Source organism: Rhinatrema bivittatum, chromosome 18 (genome assembly GCF_901001135.1).
Source record: "Rhinatrema bivittatum chromosome 18, aRhiBiv1.1, whole genome shotgun sequence".
Taxonomy (NCBI): Eukaryota; Metazoa; Chordata; class Amphibia; order Gymnophiona; family Rhinatrematidae; genus Rhinatrema; species Rhinatrema bivittatum.
This window is the reverse complement of record NC_042632.1, coordinates 32,148,714-32,170,657: the sequence shown is the minus strand read 5'-3', so window position 1 is coordinate 32,170,657 and position 21,944 is coordinate 32,148,714. Positions and strand designations below refer to the sequence as shown.

At 44.3% G+C, this 21,944-nt stretch overlaps 1 long non-coding RNA gene across 1 annotated transcript in view; it reads right to left on the bottom strand.

Annotated features, from left to right (window-relative positions):
* Window positions 1-18,298, bottom strand: part of LOC115079865 — a 209,390-nt gene extending 191,092 nt beyond the window's left edge. The window contains exons 1-2 of the long non-coding RNA XR_003853420.1: window positions 18,235-18,298; window positions 10,369-10,447 (exon numbers count right to left, since the gene is read on the bottom strand). This is a non-coding gene — a long non-coding RNA (uncharacterized LOC115079865). The remainder of the gene's footprint in view (window positions 1-10,368; window positions 10,448-18,234) is intronic.
* Window positions 18,299-21,944: the final 3,646 nt, after the last annotated feature.

Sequence of the window (21,944 nt, the reverse complement as noted above, 5' to 3'; positions counted from 1 at the left end):
ATACTCTATATGCAGGAGCAAAAACTTCAGATGCTTGATCTCGGCAATAACTCCCGTTTTTAGAACTTTTTAGCTGCATACCATTATGATGATGGGGAATTATGAAGTTAGCCTAATTCATCAAATCCCAATCATCAAATTAATTAGGAGCATTGTGGGACAGCTGATGGGTCTGGATCAGGGTGGAGGTTGGAGGGCGGAGCTGGATGTAGGTTGTGGATTGCTGTGAGGTTGAGAGTGGAGGGAGAATGGCAGATGTGGTACGTTGATTTAGGATGGGGGTAGATTGGATTTAATGCTAAGATTGTGCTTGCAATGGTTGATTTCAAGAGGGTGCATTTCGCTCGGGGGATGTATGTGGAATATGAAATTCTATTTTGATGGTACTCTATTTTGGGGATTTTACAATTAAAAGGGGGTTATTAAAGGTAAAAAAATAAATATATTTCAAAGTAGCACACACATTCCGTAGTGACAGTTGAAGTCTGCGATAGAGAACAAGAGGGGCTTGTTCTGCGAGGAAGACACTGATAAAGAGCACAAAAGAGAGAGAGAATAAAACAGAAAGATAGTGTCAAGAGCACAGCACTTCTGTTTCCTCTGGAGTGAATTTCCTAGTGCTCAATGTTATAACCCCAGCATAAAGAGAAGAGCATCTTGCTCTGAAAAAGTCTTAGATCCAAGGCTGTTCTATGAATCAGCAGTTGCAATGTCTCCTGACCTGTAACAGCATGCCGAGAACCGGGCATGCAGAAAAGGAAACTGTTAATCTCACCAATTAAACCGATAAATCCCATCTGGACTGAATCCTCCTGCACCAGCACAGTGAGCAGGAAAATATTCAGCTCACTGCACCAAAAGGGAAACAGTAATGGAAAACACAACACCTTGCAAATTCACACAGATCTATGGATATCCATGGACATCGTCAGGTGCAAAAAATCGTCAGGTGCAAAAAATAAATAAATAAATAAATACTAGAGACGCACATTGCACGGTACCTGCCCGGACGTATACAACTATGCATTCGTACGCTTGCACACTTTACATATTCAGTACCAGCATATAATCACATCCACATGCCTACAGGCACCAGCAGCAGAATATATTACAGGGCTGTTGGAAGAAGCAGTCAAGACGGGCTCCCGCCTAGCCTGTCAGCATACCATGCCATCAGTACAGCGAGGGAAGCTCCCATGTATCTGCCTGGTGAAGAGGGAGCCAGTCAGCCAGCCATCTTATCAGAGGCACCCGCCCTGCCCCGGCCAGTCACGACATCAAAAGGGAAATCCCTCAACCACCTAGGGTGCTGATTAGCCTAGAGATTGTCCTGTATATACAGTTGTGTTCATAAGTTTACATACCCCTGGCAGTAAGACGGGTAAGCATTTTAAGAAAACACGAGTCATCAGACTGTTATTTTTAATGTGTTTCCAATTAAACTTTTTAATCATCAAAGAATAGAGCAATCATTAAACAAGCCACAGCAAAAAGGGAAATAATACAATGGTCCTGTTTAAAAGTTTGCATTCCCTTAGTTCTTAATATCATCTATTGCTCAATTTTGTATCAATGATGGCTTGCAGTCTTTTGTGATAGTTGAGAAAATAAAGGGCCTCGTTCACATGTGGTAGAGCTGCCCATTCCTCTTGGCAAAAAGCCTGCAGATCCTGTAAATCCTTTGGTTGTCTGGCATGAGCTGGAGGCTTGAGTTCTCCCCAAAGTGGCTCAATGATGTGAGGTCAGCAGACTGCGATGGCCCCTCCAGAGCCTTCACTTTCTTCTGCTGCTGCCTCTGAAGGGTCGACTTGGCCTTACATTTCAGATCATTGTCATGTTGGAAAGTCCAAGTGCACCCCACGCGCAGCTTCCTGGCTGATAAATGCAAATTCTCCTCCAATATTTTCTGATAAGATGCTGCCTTCATCCTGCCATCAGTTTTGACTAAATTCCCTGTGCCGCTGTAGCTCACCCCCCCCCCCCCCCCCCCCCCAAAACAGCAGAGATCCGTCTCCATGCTTCACGGTAGGGATGGTTTGCCTCTCCTCATAGTGTTTATGGTTATGACCATAAAGTTCAGTTTTGGTCTCATCACTCCAAATTATCTTGTTCTAGAAGTTTTGAGGCTTCTCTAGGTGTTGTTTGGCATAAACAGGCTGCTTTGTGGCGTTGGTGCAGCAATGGCTTTTTCCTGGCAACTCTACTATACAGCCCATTTTTGATCAAGTATCTCATTGTACATGCTGAAACACCCACACCACTTTGTTTCAGAGAAGCCTGTATTTCAGTAGAAGTTGCTTGTGGGGTTTTCTTTGCATCCCAACACATTTTCCTGGAAATTGTATCTGAAATGTTTCTTGATCTACCTTGTATTAACAGAACCCCTAATTTTCCACTTCTTGATCAGTGTTTGAACAGTACTGTTTGGCATTTTCAAATCTTTAGATATCTTTTTATTTCCTTTTCCTGATTTATACAGTTGAACTACTTTTGCTCACAGATCCTTTGACAGTTCTTTTGCTTTTCCCATGCTTCAGAAACCACCAAAGTCAATGCAGCCCTGGATGAAATGCACAAGGGTTTCTCAATAGTTAAGAAACTCATTGACTATTTATACACAGACACTAATTACAACCAAACAAGGCACAGGTGTGGGTGTCTACCCTTCATTGCCATCTCAACCTGTGCATATCAATGAGTGTATATTATCAGCCCAAACATTCAAGGGTATGCAAACTTTTGAACAGGAGCATTTTATTATTTCCCTTATTGCTATGGTTTGTTTAATGATTGTGCTATTCTGTGATGCATAATACTTTAATTTGAAACACATTTTGTCTGATCACTCGTGTTTTCTTAATATGCTACACATCTTACAAATTCTGCCAGGGGTATGTAAACTTATGAGTACAACTGTATGTAAATTTTTGGGGACAACATATATATATATATATATATACACATACAAATGTATAGAAAACATGTATACACATTGCTACATATTAATAAACTATATATATCTCAGTATACATAGATGATAATGAAAATAGGATCCTGCTCTTTCTATACGTTCTAGGTTTCTTTCAGTCCTTCCTGTCATGACTCTCTCTCTCCAAAAGCAGCACATAGGCATAGTGTGCTGTACTTCTAAGCAGAAATCTGCCCTGTTTGACAGGGATGTGGATGCTGTAGGCTGGGTGCCCACTGCTGCCTTCTTTCTTGCTCTTGTCTTTTGATTTGCTTAGTGTGCCTGAGAGCTGATTGCTCTGCAGTAAGCTCCATTTCCTGCGCTCATGCCAGCTCTAATGATACTTTACTGGGCGACTGTTTAAACAAGAAATGACAGTGTTTCTGGTGGATTAATGCTCAAACAGCCTCTCAACTCCATCGATCCCTTTTCTATCTGCACTCACCCCCTGACCCCAATAAACTATTTCATAATGTCCAGCTCCAGAGAAGACTGCCAGCTGCCTTCAATTACTTGCAGCCTGTGATGGTGCGAGCCTACCGCTTCTAGGAAGGAGCTCCAATGGACGGTCACCCCCATCGCTTCCATCCCCAAATCTGATTTAAGCAGGGCTGGTGCAAGAGTATTAGGCACCCTAGGCAACGTTTGGACTTGCTAACTCCTGCCTTCCCCTCTCCCCCCCCCCCCCACCCAAGACTGGTGGCAGCTCTGGCGCTCTTCGGCTGCCAGCAGGATGGGCTCTGCCGGCGGCCCCAGGCTTTTTCTGCAATTTTGTCACTCCCTGCCCCACCAAGGTGCCGTGCTCAAGGCAACTGCCTTGTTCGCTTCATGGAAACACCAGCCCTGGATTTAAGGTGCCTTAAGTTCATTTCCCCAGGAAGGATCAGGTGCTAAAAAAAAAAAAAAAAGGACAGATTTAGCTCTAGGACTTGTCCACACACCGTCTTCACAAGAACATAAGAACATGCCATACTGGGTCAGACCAAGGGTCCATCAAGCCCAGCATCCTGTTTCCAACAGTGGCCGATCCAGGCCATAAGAACCTGGCAAGTACCCAAAAACTAAGTCTATTCCATGTTACCATTGCTAATGGCAGTGGCTATTCTCTAAGTGAACTTAATAGCAGGTAATGGACTTCTCCTCCAAGAACTTATCCAATCCTTTTTTAAACACAGCTATACTAACTGCACTAACCACATCCTCTGGCAACAAATTCCAGAGTTTAATTGTACGTTGAGTAAAAAAGAACTTTCTCCAATTAGTTATAAATGTGCCCCATGCTAACTTCATGGAGTGCCCTCTAGTCTTTCTATTATCCGAAAGAGTAAATAACCGATTCCCATCTACCCACTCTAGACCTCTCATGATTTTAAACACCTCTATCATATCCCCCCTCAGCCGTCTCTTCTCCAAGCTGAACAGCCCTAACCTCTTCAGCCTTTCCTCATAGGGGAGCTGTTCCATCCCCTTTATCATTTTGGTAACCCTTCTCTGTACCTTCTCCATCGCAATTATATCTTTTTTGAGATGCGGCGACCAGAATTGTACACAGTATTCAAGGTGCAGTCTCACCATGGAGCGATACAGAGGCATTATGACATTTTCCGTTTTATTCACCATTCCCTTCCTAATAATTCCCAACATTGTTTGCTTTTTTTTTTTTTTTTTGTTTAAAGATTTTTATTGACTCAGTAGTAAATCACAACACAACAGTATCAAAAGAGAAACACAACATAGATGACATATATACCGCGGTAAAAGCATAAGAACATAAGAAAATGCCATACTGGGTCGGACCAAGGGTCCATCAAGCCCAGCATCCTGTTTCCAACAGTGGCCAATCCAGGCCATAAGAACCTGGCAAGTACCCAAAAACTAAGTCTATTCCACATAACCATTGCTAATGGCAGTGGCTATTCTCTAAGTGAACTTAATAGCAGGTAGCAGGTAACATAAGAGCATGACCCACTGGCCAAGTGTTTATAGATTTAGTTCCCAAACCCTCCCCCCCTCCCCCCTCCCGACGAGGCAGCATAATGAATAAAAAACAATATCCTATGCAAAGAAAGTAAAACAAAATAAGCAGGTTGAAACTTTGCAATATGGTAATACAGGTAAAAATCTATCTCGCTGGTAGACTAATAAAATAAAATAAGTCACAAAAGGCCTTCTCTGTCATGTACTCCAATACAATCGCAACTAGACTCAAGGGGTGTAATCATCCAGACATTCAAACTTAACATTGTTGTACGGTCTCAAGCCACCTGCTATAGGAACCCCAGGTCTTATGGAACACACCCAAGCGATTTTGATGTACGGCAGTGAGCCTGCCCAGCCAATAATAGGTATGGAGTCTGGATTGTACTTGGGCTAAGCTAGGAAGGTAACTTTTATTCCAGAACCTAGCCAACTCTGAGCGAGCAGCTATAAAGATCTGTTGTACCAGCCGTTGTTGCTCCTTAGTCAGTTCTGATACAGGAAAGTTCAATAATACGTGCCATGGTTGCACGTCTAACGTGACTTGGAGGATAGTAGAGGCCCAGGATATGACCACAGGCCAATAGTGATTTAGATGAGGACACTGCCACCATACATGATAATAGGTGCCCAGCAGCCCACACCCCTTCCAACAGCGGTCGGATATAGAAGAGGCAAAGCTATGTAATCTCACAGGAGGGTAGTGCCATCTATACAGCATCTTATAACAGTTTTCCTGTAACCCCGCGGAAATGGAACACTTATAAGCATTTATGAAAACAATATCCCAGTCTGTTTCCTCAATAGGACGTGTAAAGTCCGCTGCCCATGCTATTTGTTGGCGAAAGGGGTGTTGAATAGTACCATTCAAAAGGGCATAAATCTTGGAAATGACACCTTTCAGTGAGTGGGCATTAATACAGTAATTCTCGAATAGGGAGCCCGTAAGGCGGACAGTACCAGTTCTAGTCGCCCTTTTCAAAAAATGGTAAATTTTTGCTTAGAGGAGAAAGTCTACATCCTCCAAGTGGTAGTGAGATTGGAGATCATCCTTAGATATCATTACCCCCTGAGCTTGGACATGTTCCAACCGAAAAATACCAGCATTATACCACGTCTGTGATGCCCTATTCGATGAAGCAAATGGGAGTATAGAGTTAGTGAAAAGATGAGTCAATAAAGTGTGAGTTCCAGCACCGACTAAACAAGATTTCCAGTGCTGCCAGACCTTCAGGGTAACCTGCAATGTCTTTGGAAAGTAGTGAAACAACCCCCAAGTGGAAAGAGGCTGCCATGGTAGTGCTGATAATGGCATATCGCTATGCAAAGCTTGTTCTAGTAACACCCATTGTGGAGGAGCTTGAGTCTGGTGCATTACAACGAAGTTGCGCCGCACAGTAGTACCAGCTTAAATTGGGAACGCTGAGTCCCCCTCAATTTTTTGGTAAATATAGAGTAGACCTAGCCACCCTGGGCGGTCGTTTACGCCATATGAACCCAAATATCATCTGTTGCCACTGTTTTAAAAGACAGGAAGAGACATAGATGGGGATAGTGGTAGAAAAATACAGCAATCGTGGTGGAATGTTCATTTTTACAATAGCTATACGTCCCAACCAAGAATGTGTGTTACGGGAACATTGTTTGCTTTTTTGACTGCCGCAGCACACTGAACCGACAACTTCAATGTGTTATCCACTATGACGCCTAGATCTCTTTCTTGGGTTGTAGCACCTAATATGGAACCTAACATTGTGTAACTATAGCATGGGTTATTCTTCCCTATATGCATCACCTTGCACTTATCCACATTAAATTTCATCTGCCATTTTGATGCCCAATTTTCCAGTCTCACAAGGTCTTCCTGCAATTTATCACAATCTGCTTGTGATTTAACTACTCTGAACAATTTTGTATCATCTGCAACTTTGATTATCTCACTCATCGTATTTCTTTCCAGATCATTTATAAATATATTGAAAACTAAGGGTCCCAATACAGATCCCTGAGGCACTCCACTGCCCACTCCCTTCCACTGAGAAAATTGTCCATTTAATCCTACTCTCTGTTTCCTGTCTTTTAGCCAGTTTGCAATCCACGAAAGGATATCACCACCTATCCCATGACTTTCTACTTTTCCTAGCAGCCTCTCATGAGGAACTTTGTCAAACGCCTTCTGAAAATCCAAGTATTCTACATCTACCGGTTCACCTTTATCCACATGTTTATTAACTCCTTCAAAAAAGTGAAGCAGATTTGTGAGGCAAGACTTGCCCTGGGTAAAGCCATGCTGACTTTGTTCCATTAAACCATGTCTTTCTATATGTTCTGAGATTTTGATGTTTAGAACACTTTCCACTATTTTTCCTGGCACTGAAGTCAGGCTAACCGGTCTGTAGTTTCCCGGATCGCCCCTGGAGCCCTTTTTAAATATTGGGGTTACATTAGCTATCCTCCAGTCTTCAGGTACAATGGATGATTTTAATGATAGGTTACAAATTTTTACTAATAGGTCCGAAATTTCATTTTTTAATTTCTTCAGAACTCTGGGGTGTATACCATCTGGTCCAGGTGATGTACTACTCTTCAGTTTGTCAATCAGGTCTACCACATCTTCTAGGCTCACCGTGATTTGATTCAATCCATCTGAATCATTACCAATGAAAACCCCAAACCAAAATAGCCTGTTACCCCAAACCAAAATAGCCTGTTACCCCAAACCAAATAAGCCTGTTACTTCAATTTCTATGCATATACAGCATAGTTCTCTGCTTCAACGGCAGGGGAGAAGAAAAAACTGATACTACACACATCCAGCAGAGCTCTCTGCTTCAACGGCAGGGGAGAAGAAAAAAGGATTCACACTCACAAAGCGGGGAGTAGCTGGCTTGTTACGGCGGTTACTACCCCAAACCAAATGTGCCTGATACTTCACTTTCGATGTATATCCAGCATGGCTCTCTGCTTCAACAGCATGGGAGAAGAATAAACTGATACTTCAAGCATATCCAGCATAGCTCCCTGCTTCAACGGCAGGGGAGAAGAAAAACAACCAATAAGGGCTGTATAACATAGTCTGAGTAAAACAAATAAGCATGGGTGTAGCTTGCTTATTGCGGCGGTTACTACCCCTACTACCCCTAACTAATCAAGCTAGATATTTCACTTGGATGCAGCTCCATCACTGCTTTCTACATTAATGGTGGGGGTGGAAGGGAAATAGAACCAAGAGCTAAGAGAAACAGATAAGTATGAAAGAAAAAAGTGTGTGAAGCTTGCTGGGCAGACTGGATGGGCCGTTTGGTCTTCTTCTGCCGTCATTTCTATGTTTCTATGTTTCTATAAAACCTTCTCCAGTACGGGTACCTGCCCAACATCCTCTTCAGTAAACACCAAAGCAAAGAAATCATTTAATCTTTCCGCGATGGCCTTATCTTCTCTAAGTGCTCCTTTAACCCCTCGATCATCTAACGGTCCAACTGACTCCCTCACAGGCTTTCTGCTTCGTATATATTTTAAAATGTTTTTACTGTGAGTTTTTGCCTCTGCGGCCAACTTCTTTTCAAATTCTCTCTTAGCCTGTCTTATCAATGTCTTACATTTAACTTGCCAATGTTTATGCATTATCCTATTTTCTTCTGTTGGATCCTTCTTCCAATTTTTGAATGAAGATCTTTTGGCTAAAATAGCTTCTTTCACCTCCCCTTTTAACCATGCCGGTAATTGTTTTGCCTTCTTTCCACCTTTCTTAATGTGTGGAATACATCTGGACTGTGCTTCTAGAATGGTATTTTTTAACAATGACCATACCTCTTGGACATTTTTTACTTTTGTAGCTGCTCCTTTCAGTTTTTTTCTAACAATTTTTCTCATTTTATCAAAGTTTCCCTTTTGGAAGTTTAGCACGAGAGCCGTGGATTTGCATACTGTTCCTCTTCCAGTCATTAATTCAAATTTGATCATATTATGTTCACTATTGCCAAGCGGCCCCACCACTGTTACCTCTCTCACCAAGTCCTGTGGTCCACTGAGAATTAGATCTAAAATTGCTCCTTCTCTTGTCGGTTCCTGAACCAATTGCTCCATAAAGCTATCATTTATTCCATCCAGGAACGTTATCTCTCTAGCGTGTCCCGATGATACATTTACCAAGTCAATATTGGGGTAATTGAAGTCTCCCATTACCGCACTACCAATTTGGTTAGCTTCCCTAATTTCTCTTAGCAATTCACTGTCCGTCTCACCATCTTGACCAGGTGGACGGTAGTATACTCCTATCACTATAGTCTTCCCCGACACACAAGGGATTTCTACCCATAAAGATTCAATTTTGCATTTAGTCTCATGCAAGATGTTTATCCTGTTGGACTCTATGCCATCCCGGACATAAAGCGCCACACTGCCTCCTGGGTTCTCCTCTCTGTCATTGCGATATAATTTGTACCCCGGTATAGCACTGTCCCATTGGTTATCCTCCTTCCACCATGTCTCTGAGATGCCAATTAAGTCTACGTCAACATTCACTGCTATACATTCTAATTCTCCCATCTTACTTCTTAGACTTCTGGCATTAGCATACAAACATTTCAAAGTTTGTTTTTTGTTTATATTTTCATTCTGCTTTTTAATTGATAGGGCCACCCTCTAGCATGAAATGGCAGGAAATGGTCCTTTCTGCACAGTTTGCCCTATTTTTCTTCATTATATTTATGGATTTTAATAATCTGAGTTTCCACATAGATGATCAAAGTGCACAGCAAATTAATCCAATAAACAGTCACGTATAAAGCAGGACAACAAAAACTAATACCTGACACAAGCACCTAAAAAACAAAATAAACATAATCCCAATAAAAGCAAACTTAACCCCACATATGCATCCTTTCATAAAACCCAAATAAACGTTACATAATTATCCTATTCTAAAAGCCCATCTAGATTAACATCAGGAACTAAAAACCTAACACACACACACATGCATGTCATGAATTTAAAGACTTTGAATAGAAAATATTTCAAAGGTCTCTTAATAATTTTGCACAAAGAGCCAAGTTTCTGAGGATCTTCTGAGTCATAAATAGTTCAGCTTCTTCTGGACCTCACAGGGGCAGGGGGGAAAGAGTTTCACGGAGCAGGTGCCGCCCATGAAAAAGCTTGGCTCTATGCCTCTACGAACGTCGTATATGTTATTTATCTATTTTGCATCGCTGCACACAATCGCATTTCATTGTCTAATCGCCATGATCTCAAAATGTTTTAAGACAAAGACATCTTACCTGCATATAGCAAGACAAACAATTTTGCCTCTCCTGTGCAAATTCTTGTAACTAAACTTCAGCTGTAACATGCCACAAAACTGAAAGCGACTGGAGCTGTTTTAGCAAAAGACTAATACTCGCCCTGTATTCGCCTCCCGTGCTTACCTGTGCAGCTGTATTCTGAAGTCCATCGCTAATGTTTGGATACCGTAGTACCGGAGATGTACACCGGGTGCATCGACACCTGTAGGGAGAAAAGGGGACAATGAAGATATTACTAGGTTGCATAAGGTATAGAATATGTACAGGGACATGAGAGAATAAGTCCAGGAAGCTCAAGGTCATCTGTTGCACAGCTGAAAGATTGTGAGTGCAATCAACTTGCAATTTTTAGGGGTTTTTTTTTTTTTACAATTTTCATTCAATCAGGTTTTTTTTTCGCTATTTCTTTTTATAGGTCAGAGGACAAGATTGCTGAGCCTGACCTCTAACGTAAGCAGTAATTTTGGCTCACTAGGCGCCAGAAAGTTTTTGTTTTTTTTCAGAGCCTGAACAAATTGTGAGCTATAAAATCGATCAGGCCGCGCTCTGTGTTCATTCTGCCGTTTGTTGGGGGTTTTACTTTAGGCTGGGTGGATGGCACCTTCTTGCTGCAACTGCGTTGTTACTTGGAAGGTTCCTAGCATGTGCGTTGGAGCAGGCTGGGGTCAGCTGTCCTTCCTGACGATAAACGGGCAACAGGGATGCAACAGGGAAACGCAGATATAGCCCCAACACAAAAATGACTAGCAAAGTTTTGTAGGACATTTTACTGTAATTTTTATGAAGATTTTTCCTGTCTACCTAGCGGACCTGATTGACCAGGCAAGTTAGCTGCATCATCCATGAAAAATGTGGTAAAGGATGGTAGTTGGAGCACAGACATATAAACTCCTATGTGATCTTGAGCAAGTCATTTGACCTCCTCAAACATAAACCTAACCTGTCAACTCTTTGGGGCAGGACCATTTGTAACATTTTATACAGAGAGAAAGCATCAGAGTCCCCAGCCATTGCACAACAGTGACACCTTCTGGTCAGATTCCAGGTACATGCAGACAGGGTTCCAGAGGAAGCCATATCACCAGCACCTTGAACTATTGGGGTTCACGGTTCTGTTGCTCGGACCTCCCATGTGGCCCAAGGACTACACCTACATAATACTGCATGCAACTAAACATAGGCTATTGAGCAATTACAAGGAAGGCTTGACAGAGCTCAATGTACCCTTGCATTAAAATGTCAGCACATCAGTCGAGAATAGAGTGAAATCGACTCTAAAGTTAGAAACAGGGGCTGGCCTAGTAGCTCAGTGTTGTGTGCTGCCATGCAGAAGACCAGAGTTTGATTCCTGGGCTGGCCGGGACTGAGGATGCTGCAGAGGCAGCATTACCAGGCCCTGGGGGAAAGGGTGTCTCAGCCATTGCACACTGGTGACACCTAATGGCCAGTCACAGGGTCCATGCTATTGGGATCTGTGGCTTCTGACCAAATGACCAGCTGGATGGGGGAAGGGGGCGCAGGGCCAGTGCTAGCATTTATGCTGCCCTGTGCAAACAATTACAGCGCTGGCTTCGTCCTTTTTTTTTTTTTTTTAAGAATATTCCAGAATAAAAGAGTCTATAAAGTATAAATAGAAACTGAACTGGAAACTGCAGCAAGCCAGACTCTGTAGGCAATGCAACAATGGGGAAACAATCACCAGACCTCATAAATCATTCCTCGAACAATAAAATCAAGGAATATAAATCAATCATATTTCTAAAACCATACTTATAAAAAGAATATTTCCAACAAGCTAAGGAACAGAATAACATCCAATAATTATGGGCTCATAAAAATTTTAAAAATTTTCCAAATAACAGACACAGACACCCAATAATTAAAACTAATAAGGATGGAAAATTCACCACTCTCCATACCTGAAAAGTTTTCATTTCCAGTCATCCTGAGTATGGTGTGGATTAGTGGGGCAGCACAAACTTACTTCACACAAACACACCTAGCAAGCTCCCATTCACAGGCACACACAACCCAGTCAAGTGCCCATTCACAAACACACACATACCCCAGGCAGGTTCTCATTCACACATACCCCAGGCAGGTTCCCATTCACACACACACATATCCCTGGCAGGTTCTCATTCACACATACACACATACCCCAGGCAGGTTCCCATTCACACACACATATACCCCAGGCAGGTTCCCATTCACACATACCCCAGACAGGTTCCCATTCACACACACATATACCCCAGGCAGATTCCCATTCATACACACACATATCCCTGGCAGGTTCCCATTCACACACACACATATCCCAGGCAGGTTCTCATTCACACACACATATACCCCAGGCAGATTCCCATTCATACACACACATATCCCTGGCAGGTTCCCATTCACACACACACATATCCCAGGCAGGTTCTCATTCACACATACACACATACCCCAGGCAGGTTTCCATTCACACACACACCCCAGGCAGGCACTCATTCACATACACACTCACACCAGGCAGGTTTCCAATACACATAACACCATGCAGGTTCCCATTCACACACAATCATAAACAGCCCAGTCAGGCCTATTCATACACAAACACACCCATACCCCAGTCAGGCTCAAATTCATTCACTCACACACACACACACATACCATCGGGAGCCATTCTGCTGCCCTTCCCTGTGTGCCAACCCCTGCACTAATCAAATATCGTGGGCTAGCCCTTCCTCTATGCTAATTTCATGCATCATGAAATCAGTGTAGAGCATGTGCTAGCTGCATTTTTTTTTTTTATAGCGCAGGCCAGCACAAAGAAGGAGCAGGAGAACAAGCTCCCTGTTCTTTCTTCGGCCACCGGTGGGATGGGGTCCCACCAGTGGCCTCGAAGGTCTCTTCCTCTTCTGGGCTGCAGGTGGGATGGGGTTCACCTGCGGCCTTGTGGACCTCTTCTGCCGCTGCCTCCCTGGGTCTGCCGCCCTGTGCAACTGCACGGTGTACACACCCGGTACAGCCGGGCCTGGGGGAGGGGATAATCACCCGATGTTTGCAACTGAAGGCTTATTGTACTACATCACAATAGAGGCCATTTCCAACTGAGCTGAAAGCACAAAGCAGCAACAGGAAGCTTTCAGGCCGGAGAAACCCAGACATACCAGTGGCGGTCAGTGCTGTAGATTTTTGAATCTTCTGTCATGTGCAACTGACAGAACTGGGGGTGCATCCTAGAGGTCCTTGGAAAGCGGGAGGAGGAGGTAGGAGTGTTCTTGACAGAGGTATCCCTGACAGAGTGGCACTGAAGAGTTCAGTCTTACAGACTTCTAACCAGCAGAGAGAGAGAGAGAGAGAGCAAGTAATGGTCCTGGATAGTGAGAAGTACTTTACATATATGAGATAGACAGAGCAGCCACTTCTGGAGTGGAAGCAAGGTAATCTTTATTGATAAAGCAATAAAATGGAAAGAAAACTAAAATGTGAAGAGCTGTAAGCACAATTTAAAGTCTATATGTTCCTTTGACATTTTGCAAGCAGTATAGAATCAGAGTAGGAGGGGATCGGATGGATCAAACAGAGAATGAAACAGGGTATGCATTAAAGCACTCCAGCATATGCCAAGGGGTGTGTTGTGAGCCACATGGTCAAAACGTGACTGCTTTCAGCACCCAGAAAGTACAGCAAAAGCCTAAAATGTGAACCCTAGCGTGTACTGTTGCTTCTTTAAAATGCCCCAGGACCTATGATCCCACATAGTTTATTTTTAATGCAAAAGATAACTCGAAATCTCAGTCTGACTGTTTCCTGGTTTTATTGTTTACACTTTTGACCCTATTCCTAGCTTTCATTTTGTCCTAATAGTAACTAATTTGTTTTATTTCAAGACATGTAGGTTTTATGATCACAGCTCCTATAATGTGAACAAATCGAATGAGTCCATTTTTGAGCAGCTTGCACTGCAGCCTCAGTTTGAATGCCTCAGTAGGATGCCTGAGGAGGTTCTGATGATGAGCAGCACAGCAGCAGCACCCCAAATGTAGTCTCATGATGCATAGGGGTGGCTAAACAGAAGGAGCTTTCAGAAGCTGAAACATTTATTTATGACATAAAACCAGAATGGAAAAAGGGAATTATAATTTAAACTAAATTTAAATAGCACTACTGCTTATCTTTTTTTATTTTAATATGCCTCCATTTTCTCATTACCAAGACGCACCAAGCAAGGCAAATAATAAATCCTCTTCTTTTCACTATTTTAGAAGGGGAAGGTTTTTTTTTTTTATTATTATATAAACAATCTCCCTCTACTCAACCTTAATCTGGGAATTTTGCACTTACAGAGAGGGGAATGTGAATGAGCCCTGGGCAGGAATCCCTGCCCTGCCCGTGCTCCTGCAGCGGGTGAGCGATTCTCAGAGAACGAACCACAACCTGCTCGCGTTTGCCTGCATCGTTAACTCTGCTCGCAGGGGAAACGATGGCCCCATCAGCTGCCGGGGGCTGACCTAGGCTGGCACCGTCACAGCCAGGAGCCGCTTCCCCCCCCCCCCCGGCGAGTAAGACGCATCACAGGCGGAGGTTTCTGCCGCATTTATCGGATCGGCCCTGCGCGCCCCGAGCCGCTCGGGCGACTCCGCCCCTAGCGTTCTGCCCGCAGCCGCAGGGTTTAAAGGAAGCTGGAAAGAGAAAAGGCAGCTGTCCGGGAGCTTATTCAGGAGGAGCAGGGCCGGGGGAGCGGCAGGGAGCGGCGGGCGGGTACGCGCTGCAGGGGATCGGCGGGGGCCGTTTATAAGGGAAATGGCCAGCGCTGAACTATATGAGGGCACTCGGCATCGGCTGGGACCGTCCGTGGCGCTGTTGTGTGCAATCCGAGCTACAAGTGCAGATTTCTTCCTGGGGGGGGAGATGAGGAGCCAACGTTTGAAAATGATTTTGGGGGGGGGTGCTGAACTCAACACAAATCTCAGCGCCTCCAGCAAAAAAAACCAACCCAGAACCCAGTGGGTTGTGAGTGTGACTGCCCAGCCCTGTATATTTACAAGTCCAAAGGAGGAGCAGGTAATGTGGACATGGGAAAGACTCTGTGGCCAAACCAAGAGTCCCACAATGTATTCTTCTCCCCATTCCCAGCTCATCCATATCACTGTCCTCCTCTACCTTCTCCTGCCACCACCACACTTTCTCTACCTTCCTTTCCTCTCATTCTCCTAATCTACCTTTCCTTCCTCCCCCTCCTGTATGGGAATACTCTGAATTGTAGAGCTGGGGAGGGGGTTTAATTTATCTCCCTTTAGAATGCGCTGCTCCCCATTTCCCACTGACCTGTCCCTCTGTTCCCCTCCCATCCCTGCACTCCCCCAGCAGGTTCCTCCTTAGCCAGCTGCACTCCTGTACAGGCTTGGTTCACCTACCCCTTCCCTGATTCCCACCTCTCATCAGCAGGTTAGCCTTCCCTTCAATGCAGGCCGATACAATGAACTCCGCAGGAGAGCCGGCGCACGCCCAGGCACCTCACCTGGGCGCACGATTCTGTATTTAAATTAGGGCCCGCACTAATAAGGAGGAGCTAGGGACACTCCTTATTAGCGGAAGCGGTGGCTGTCAGCGGGTCTGACAACCGACGCTTAATTTTACCGGCGTTGGTTGTCGAACCTGCTGAAGCAGCCATGGGTTCGGAAAATGGACGCTGGCAAAACTGAGCTTCGGTTTTCCAACCCACAGGCCGGCGGACAGCTTTTTTTTTTTAAGTTTTTATTTTTTTATTTTTAGGACTTCAGACTTAATATCACCATGATATTAAGACAGAGGGTGTACAGAAAAACTGTTTTTCTGCTTTTCTGTACCCCTTTCCTGGTGGTGTACCTGATTAACGCCTGCCTTTGGGCAGGCGTTAATTTCTGAGAGTAAAATGTGTGGCCAAGCCGCACATTTTACTTTCAGTATCCCGCGGGGATAACTAACAGGCTCATCAACATGCATTTGCATGTAATGAGCGCTATTAGTTTCGGGGGGGGGGGGGTCGCCGCGCATTTTCCACGCACTATTACCCCTTACAGTATAAGGGGTAATAATAGTGCGTGTAAAGCGCGCTGGCAAACGGGGTTAAACGGTGCTCTCAGCCGAGCGCACGTTCTGTATCGACCTGAAAGGCAGGCTCCACTCACTTTTCAGTTTGTGATTGCCCTCCTCCTCAAGCTTGAATCACTTCCCTGAGCCCTGGCACTGGTTTTTCTGGAACTATCCCTGCCTCCTCCAGGCACTCACAGATTCCAGTCCCGAGCCAGTCCCATGTCTGCAGTGTCCACATAAGGCAACCTACTACTTGCATATCCCGAGCCCTAGCAGCTCAGCAATTAATATCTCCCCAGCTCCAGGGCCAGAGAAAACTGCTGCCTTCTGTGGGATATAACAGGGGGATATTTTATTTACTTTCAGGACGATACAGTACAGTGTGCTCCGACGGAGCGCACTGTTAGCCTGCTCTTGGACGCGTGTTTTCCCTTACCCCTTATTCAGTAAGGGGAGGAGAACGAGTGTCCAACCCGCGGCACCTAATAGCGCCCTCAACATGCAAATGCATGTTGAGGGCGCTATTAGGTATGCATGCGCGATTCAGAAAAATGTGCAGCCAAGCCGCACATTTTACTTTCAGAAATTAGCGCCTACCCAAAGGTCGGCGCTAATTTCTTCCGGCACCGGGAGAGTGCACAGAAAAGCAGTAAAAACTGCTTTTCTGTGCACCCTCCGACTTAATATCATAATATCATAGCGATATTAAGTCGGAGGTCCCAAAGAGTAAAAAAAAAGTTTAAAAAAAATTTTGAATTCGGCCCGCGGCTGTCGGGCCGAAAACCGGACGCTCAATTTTGCCGGCGTCCGGTTTCCGAGCCTGTGGCTGTCAGCGTGCTCGAGAACAGACACCGGCAAAATTGAGCGTCAGCTGTCAAACCCGCTGACAGCCACCGGTCCTGTCAAAAAGGAGGCGCTAGGGACGCGCTAATGTCCCTAGCGTCTCCTTTTCCCTGTTTCTACGGCATCACCTAATTTGAATACTGCATCGCGCGCACCGGTGAGGGGCCGGTGCGCTCGCCGAGAGAGCGGGCGTTCGTCCGCTCTCCCGCGGACTTTACTGAATCGGCCTGTTTAGTAGCTAAGGGAGCACGGCTCATCTTAATTCAGGCCCTGATCACAGCCCCTCTCAATGCTGGAGATTTTGAGCCTATGGTATCACTGCCACCACAACCTCCTCTCTCTTCCCCTTCCTTCCAGTAAAATACCTTATTTACCTGGTGACTGCAGGACTGGAATCAAGAGCAGATACCATCTTCCCCCTGACCCTTGATCCTGCCCAGCTAGCACAGAATTCTTCCAACTTCAAATAAACAGTTCTCCAACCTTTGTGTCTGTAGTTTGAATCTATCCTCTGTTTCTGCTGGCTCTTGGCTTTTTCTCAGTTTCCTCTCTGCCTTAGACCTTCCTTTTTCTTTTAAAGCATTTTTTAGTCTTCCTGTTATTTCATTTCAATTTTATTTTTCCTCCATGTCTACAACTTTCTACCCACCAGCTGTCTCTCTCCACAGCTCATTATCTTCCCTCATCTCACCACCTCTTGCCACTTCTATCTTTCTCCTCACCTCTTCCCTCCATCATGATCCCTCTCTCCTTACAACCCTTCTCTTGGTTTACCTCCTCTATCAGCCCCCCACCCCAATCCTCATTCCTTTTCCCTGACCTCACCTCTCTCTTCACCTAACCACTCTCCTGTGCTCTTATCACAGCCCATGCCCTCTCTCCTAACTTGTATCCCCCTTTCCCTTCTCACAGCTTGCATCCCCACTGTCAGCCTTTGCTGCTATTCTCCCTGCCCCTCTCCCTCTCCTCCCAGTCCCTCTTCCCCTCTCAGCAACTCTTCTCCCAGCCAGAGTTCCTCTCCCACCCAGTATCCCCTTTACAACCAACTCCCAGCAGTTCTCGCAGCCCCTCTCTCACCTTGCTTACAGCTCTTCTGTCCCTCTTCTCCTTCCTAGCTCTTCTCTCAGCACCCCACGTCCACTGAACCTCAGACAACGTGTCTGTCCTTGCCTGCTGCTCTCTGGTCCTCCATTGGTCAGATTTTCCACAGCCAATGGGCTGCTTGGAAAGGCAGGAACAGTAGCTGGGAGACAGAAGTGCAGGGCCTGCCCTCCTCAAAGCCCATTGGTCAGACACTCCACAACCACTGGAGCTGCAGGGGGAGGCGGGAGCAGTAGCTAGGAGACAAAAAAAACACTTCCTTACTGCCTTGCCCCCACATCCCTGCAGCATAGAGTTCTGAGTTCCTGATCCACAGGAGTATAGGAGACAATATTTGGGGGGGGGGGGGATTCAAGCACCCACAGAGCTGTGCCTTTGACCCAGATCAACCAGAACAAGTGGATTTAGTCCTGGTTTCTGCTCCTGTCCCATGCAAGACAACATAGTCCAAACTCTCTTAAGAAACTAGAACTAAAATTCCATGCATGCAATGGGGCAAAAACTAAATCTCTTCAGGTTGACCTGGGTGTGCCAGCAGCCCCAGAGATGAAGCAGGGAGGGAGTACAACCCAATGGTTAAATGAACCTAGGGAGGTCATTCCATTATGTCATAGGAGACAAAACATAGAATATGACAGCGGATAAGACCATAAGACCTCTTAGTCTGTTCAGCTGAATTCCTGTTGCAGTAGAAATGTCTTCCGTTGCATTAAACAGATATGGCATCTTTCTGTGCCTTTGCTGCCTTACATTAATGTTATAATCTTTGCCTCCCATCACTACCCCTTCTCTCACTCCACTATGAAAATACCATTGGCACAGCTTCTATTTCTTTTCCATTTTAAGAGACACAAAACTATTACCAGGGACACAATGAGAGAAAGTAACATGTCCCAGGGATTCATCCAGCTCCAAGAGCAGTACAGAACAGAGTACTCAAACTGAAAGACAAAACAAAACAGCAAGACTTAAGGGTCTGGAAGGAGGGCTGCCATAAACAACAATGTCTTTGACCATGTCTGTCATTTCAAATGATTGCACATCCCTCCTGCTACGGGCACTGGAAATGTAAATCTGGCTCTGCAGCTAGGCATCAGATTGTCTACATATGCCAGGAAGTTGCAGGTTACATTATTTTTATCTATTTATTTGCATGTCTGTACTGCTTATCGCATCAAAAGATGCAGTCCAAGTGGACTACAATTACAGCTCAGTAAAAGCATGGGGTGGAGGAGTTGCCACCCCATGCTTGGGATGGAGGAGTTGCCTACACAGAGCTGGCAGATACAACTTTACAGTTCCAATGTGTCTATATCACACAATGAGTGAGCAAGCCAGTGTAACATAGTGAATGACGCCAGAAAAAGACCCTAGTGGTCCATCCACTTTATTGAGTCTTTTTGTGTTGATTTCAAAGTATTCATTTTTAATTTCAAATGTTTTCCATTCTTGTGTAGTTCTTGTAAGTACCCTTATTGTGTGGGAGTGATCTTCCCTTAAGAAATGTTTGCCTACTGAGCCATCATATTGGTTTTTCTCTGTAATGTGTTGTTATTCTATGTCTTGTCCTTAATTTTGGGCTCATTTTGTAGATATAGATTCCCGCTTTGCATTATTTGCATTGGATCATGAGCAGCAGGAGTTAACTACATACATGGAGAAGGGTGAACGTGAATTCTTCATTTTGAAGGTCTTGCCAATATAAGTAAATGTGCTGTCCTATGAAATGTTCCACCGTAGTTGGCATCATGGTTTCTTGCAGGGTTTTTGTGCCATTTTATCTTTTTGGAGTTTCTGTTTGAAGCTAATCTAATGAATTTAAGAAAAAACTGAAAACATATCTCTTCACTAAAGCATTTAACACTCAGTAACCCAATCTGCTGATTTACTTACCGGACCAGTTGTATTTACTGCATTTAATGTGATTGTATTGTCCTATTTTATGAGTATTATGTTGTAAACCGCCTAGATGGGCAGATACCTGCCTTATTCGTGTAAAAATTTTAAATAAATAAATAATAAAATAAATAAGCTACATTTTTTTTGTAAGTTTTTGTTTCAGGTTAGGTGGCTTCCAGAAAGATAGAACCTGATGAGTAGGTCATTTTTATTTTAGTGATTTATCCTCCAGAAATAGCAGTTGTGCATCTTCTATGACGTTTTCTTCCATTTTCTGGCTAAGGGTTATCATCTTTGATTTTCCCTGGGAGATTTGAGTGAGGATGTAATTTTCTTGGAAATGATTTTGGAATGATAGCCCTTTGATTTTAAGGATTCAGTTAGAACTTTGAGTTATCACTGTCTTTTGGGTCAGATTAAATACATTGGTACCATCCATGATGGACATATATATATATATATATATATATATATATATATATATATATATATATCTATGAGGGATAAAAGCTGTAAAAGATCACAGAGTGGTCAATTTTGAGTCTGATTATGGGACAGATTGCATTGAATAAGCTGCAATAATGCTTAAGGTTCTCTTCTCCCTCAGTCGAAATCATAAAGATATCAAGGTACCAGTAATATCTGGAAGGTTTGGTGTGACATCCCTTACTATTCTCACAGTCAGAATACTTCAAGACAATCAGGCTGAAAAAAAACAACTTACATAGTAACATACTAGATGATCACAGAAAAAGACCAATTGACTCATCCAGTCTATTCAGTTATTTCTTCCTGCATTGCAAAGATATATACCAGCTGTCAGCCATAGAAGCTTGACTGCTTGTAGGATTTCACTTCTCTTCCTAGTCAGTTTTGGTTTTAATTATTGGTTTTCTTCCATCCTGGAGGGAGGACCATACAAAATTCCATACTTAATTCAACACCTCCTCCCCCCCATGTCTTACTACAAGCCCAGCTACCAAAACCAATGAGGATGTTGTCCCAATATCCAGCATCCTAAGTACTTACTGGAGAGTACTTAGCCACCATCAGCCTGCTGGTACCATCCCAGTTAGTTTCCGGGGAATTGTAGTCTGCTGGTATCAACCTGGTGGCTCCATTGGCACCATCAGGTTAGAATTCCCCCAGATACCAACCAGACCTGTGCCAGCAGTTTGATGGTGGCTGAGAATACTATGACCAAGGACGTAAAGACATGGGCTTTCTCACCCAATATCAGACAAAGGCCTCTTGGAAATGTAAAGTTTTATAGCTTTGTCACCTCTGTCAGGTATCCCCCACCCCTCATCACACACATTATCCCTTTATTGACTTGTAATTATAATGCAACCTGTGACTTCCTGGCATATACAGACCACCTCATGCCTAGTTGACTGTTTAATCTCAGTGCAACTGTCCTGTCTCTTCCTTGACCTGCTGAAGGTAGCACAGTCCTAAAAAGCTAGTCACAGACATATTGGGTTAGTCTAATAGAAAGACATCATTCAGAGGAGCAAGATGGCAGCGAGCGTCCCTAACAGTGGTTCTGAGCCCTCGATAGTGGGTTTGTCTTCGCATTACCTACTTCATGGCTCCAAAGCAGAAAGGGAGAGTAAGGGTCTTTCCCTCTCTGAACCCCTCTTCTGTGACTCAGAAGATGTTTACTACCTTTTTTTGGGACACAGTCTGGCACGGTGGGGGGAGACATCCCTGTAGTTTGTCTCTGGCAGGGAAGAGCTGGGGCAGTCGGGGTTTGATATAACACTTCCTCCTCTGGATCACCAAGG